A 4336-nucleotide genomic window follows, 5' to 3' on the forward strand; every position below is an offset into this window, starting at 1 on the left:
GTGTGCTTTGCCAAGATTCCTCAGCTGAGCTTCATTCCTGTGCGTAGTTAATTTATCTCTATGCCACATGGCTTCCCAAGCAGCGAAGGCCTGTCTCATTGAGAAGTTGTGCTGCGGCTTAGCGACAGAGGTCCCATAATGACTCTAGTTGTCTAGAAAAATCACAGTGACGAATGCTCTCTTGAATTTTTTATCAGCATAATTTGTATGCTGTACCATTCTTCTATTTAAGGTACATAGAGTTCTGTGGGTTTGGTATGTGCACAGCCAATGACACAGCAACATTAACACACTTCAGAGACTGGGGAGATGTCTCCATCATAAGGCATTTGCCACATAAAGCCCTGAGTTCAATCCCTAGCATCCACATGACTCTCCAGACATGGCGGCTGCTCTTGGGATCCCAGTGCTGGATGGTGGTGACAGGGGTATTCCCGAAGCTCATTGGCCAGCCAGTACAGCTCAATTAGCAAACTGCAGAGCCTAGTAAGAGACCCTGTCTCAACAAACAAGGCAGATGACTTACACACACACACACACACTCACCTGCATACACAAGTGCATCATTGCATACAAAAAGCCCATATGTGTGTGTGTGTGTATATATATATATATATATATATATATATATATATATATATATAGACACAGGGAAAGAAAGAAAGCTACAGCCTCAGTTCTCACGCACCCCCATCTCCCTCCGAGCCTCAGAAAGCACTTACTTTTCCCCATCCATTCGCTTCCCTGTTGTGGATTTTTTACACGGACAGGATCCTGTAATATCTTACCTTTCGTTTGACTTCCTACACTCAGCACAGTGTTCTTGAGGTCTGCCCACCGTGAAGCACATGGGAACACCTAATTCTTTCTGAGCAATGATAACATGTTGATGTGTGGTGGCTTGAGTGAGCTCGGCCCCTAAAGGCTCAGATCGTTGCATTCTTAGACGGCAGTTGGTGAACTGCTCAGAAAGACTAGGAGGTGTGGCCTTGTTGGAGGTGTGTCACTGAGAGTCAGATGTCTGTCTGTCTGTCTGTCTGTCTCTTTGTCTCTATCTGTGTGTTTCTCTCTGTCTCTGTCTCTCTGTCTCTCTGTGTATCTCTCTGTCTCTGTGTGTTTCTGTCTGGCTCTCTGTCTCTCACTCTCACTCTGTTTCTCTCTGCCTCTGTGTCTCTGTCTCTCTCTCTCTCTCTTTCTCTCTCTCACTCCCACTTATTCTCTCTCTCTCTCTCTCTCTCTCTCTCTCTCTCTCTCTCTCTCTCTCCTTGCTGCCTGAGGATCATGATGCAAAGCTCTCGGCTGCTTCTCCAGCACTGTGCCTGCTGATGCTGATGCTGATGCTGATGCTGATGCTGATGCTGATGTGGCCATGCATCCTGCCATGATGATAATGGACTAGGCCTCTAATATTGTAAGCAAACTCCCAGTTAAATGCTTTTCTCTTTAAGAGTTGCCTCGGTGGACTGGAGAGATGACTCAGTGGTTAAAAGCACTGACTGCTCTTCTGAAGGCCCTGAGTTCAATTCCCAGCAACCCCATGGTGGCTCACAACCATCCGTTATGAGATCTGACGCCCTCTGGTGTGTCTGAAGACAGCTACAGTGTATTGTAGCTTACATATAATAAATGAATGAATCTTAAAGAAAAAAAATGTTGCCTTTGTCGTGGTCTCTCTTCACAGCACAGAACACTGACTAAGACGGTATATAAACCCCTTTCTACTTTTCCATCTGTCTGACGCCGGGCATGTGTATTGCTTCCACCCTACTGGCTGTTATGTTTCATATTACATCATATCATTATATCACTTATTTATTAATTATGCATCTATGAGTGTGTGTTATCACAGCTGTTTTTTGTTGGGTTTTTTGTTTTGTTTTGGTGTTTTGTTTTGTTTTTGTTTTATGTTGTGTTGTGTTGTGTTGTGTTTGCTACTGGCATCTCTTTTCGTTTCCCTTGGGTATGGATTGAGGAATGGACTTTCTGGGTCATGTGGTAATTCTATGTTTAGTCTTTTGGGGAACTGCCTACTTTCCAACAGTGTCATCATTTTGAATTCCCGCCAGCCATGTAAGAGGGCTCCGGTTTCTTCACATCACCGCCAATGCCGTGTCATGATACGGAGCAAGCACTAGGCTCAAAAGCAGCAGAGCCAGTGTGAATAGATGAGTGAGTGAACACGTGGGTGAGTCAGCACACTCGTACAGACACAAACAGATTCACACGAATGTGCAAAGATGGAAGAAGGTGGTTTTCTTTGTCACAAAAAGCCAAGCAAGAAATGGGCGAAACACCCCAAGAATGGAAGTTTGCTGTCTGCAGCCTTCCTTAGTCAAGTCTCACGTAGGAACCAGCAGTGTTTGAGAGCAGAGGGTTGCTGAGAGGCTGCGAGCCTACAAGCTTGACCAAGCCCACCATGAAAGATCTGACAGTCACAACAAGAGATGAGGGCTGGTGCGTGCCTCCTAGTATACATAGGGACATTAATACATGTCAGCGCTCATAGATTATACAAATTATGGCTATTCATAACTAACATTATTCTATTCTATGTTAGCATATTAATGCACTGCAGTGTTTTAAGCATATACAGAAATAAAATATAGAACAGAGTAGCTTAGACATTAGAACAAGGTAAATAAAATTTGAATAGTCTAAAGATACTTTCATTGTCCGTGCCAAAAAAAAGGTATTAATTTATATAAACCTTTGGAAAGTCATATGTATACTTTAATCTCTTGGATAGCCACTGAAGATTATTTAAAAATTTATAATCTTACCATGTAAATAGGAAAGATGAGTATGAAAATAATCTTTAAAGTGTCAGAAAAGGAGAGAGAAATGAATTATTAAGAAAGCTGATATGAGCCGGGCAATGGTGGCTCACGCCTGTAATCCCAGCACTCTGGGAGGCAAAGGCAGGCGGATTTCTGAGTTCGAGGTCACCCTGGTCTACAGAGTGAGTTCCAGGACAGCCAGGGCTACACAGAGAAACCCTGTCTCGGAATAAAAAAAATCCAAAAAACAAAAACAAAACAAACTAACTAATTAACTAACAAACAAACAAACAAAGCTGATATGGAAAGAAGGTGGGGCTGCGTCTTAGAAGCCAGGACCGAGAAGCTTTGTGCTTCTCTCTTTCCAGTCAGCTCTGAGCCATGGGCGTCTCTCGCGACAACTGGCACAAGCTCCGCTGCACCAGAGGGGTGGGGTGGGGCGGGGAGAGAAAACCCTAACACTAAGAGTGGCCCTCGCTGCATATGCACAGTCCGGGTTCGAGGCGGCAAAAGAAGCACCGCGCCCTGAGATTGGATATGGGGAGCTTTTCCTGGGACTCAGAGTGTTGTTCTCAAAAAACAAGGATCATCGATCCTGTTGCCTACAATGCATCCAATAATGAGCTTGTCCGCACCAAGACCCTGATGAAGAACTGAATTGTGCTTATTGACAGCACACCGGACCAAACCGGCACTGCCCCTGGGACGCAAGGGGGCCAAGCTGATTCCTGAGGACAAAGAGGTTTGAAACAACAACAAAAAAATGATCACAGAAAATTCAAAAGAAATACAACGAAAGGAAAAAGAATGCCAAAATCAGCAGTCTTCTGGAGGAGCAGTTCCAGCAGGGCAAACTTCTCGCCTGCATTGCCTCAAGACCAGGCCAGTGTGGCGGCAGAGCAGACGGCTATGTGCTCAAAGATAGGGAGCTGGAGTTTTATCTACAGAATATCAAAGCCAGGAAAGGCAAATAAGTCATCCTTCATAGCTCGTGTAATAAAAGTGTTTGCTGTTTGGAAAAGAAAGAAAGAAGAAAGAAAGAAAGAAAGAAAGAAAGAAAGAAAGAAAGAAAGAAAGAAAGAAAGAAAGAAAGAAAGAAAGAAAGAAAGAAAGAAAGAAAGAAAGAAAGAAAGAAAGAAAGAAAGAAAGAAAGAAAGAAAGAAAGGAAAGAAAGAAAGAAAGAAAGAAAGAAAGAAAGAAAGAAAGAAAGAAAGAAAGAAAGAAAGAAAGGAAGGAAGGAAGGAAGGAAGGAAAAGAAAGGAAGGAAAGGAAGGAAGGAAGGAAGGGAAGAAAGGAAGGAAGGAAAGAAAAGAAAGGAAGGAAAGAAAGGAAGGAAAGAAAGAAAGAAAGAAAGAAAGAAAGGAAGGAAGGAAGGAAGGAAGGAAGGAAGGAAGGAAGGAAGGAAGGAAGGAAGCTGATGTGGGGCTGGAGAGATGGCTCAGTGGTTAAGAGCACTTCCAGAGGTCATGAGTTCAATTCTCAGCAACCACATGGTGGCTCACAACCATCTGTAATGGGATCCGATGTCCTCTGCTGGCCTGTGGATATATATGCTGCAA

The 4336-nt window shown here is 43.6% G+C and overlaps 1 pseudogene; it reads left to right on the forward strand.

Moving 5' to 3' along the window:
- The first annotated feature begins 3078 nt into the window (after nt 1-3078).
- Nucleotides 3079-3751, forward strand: LOC127680386 (40S ribosomal protein S8-like; annotated as a pseudogene).
- Nucleotides 3752-4336: the final 585 nt, after the last annotated feature.

This window comes from Apodemus sylvaticus, chromosome 3 (genome assembly GCF_947179515.1).
Source record: "Apodemus sylvaticus chromosome 3, mApoSyl1.1, whole genome shotgun sequence".
Classification (NCBI taxonomy): domain Eukaryota; kingdom Metazoa; phylum Chordata; class Mammalia; order Rodentia; family Muridae; genus Apodemus; species Apodemus sylvaticus.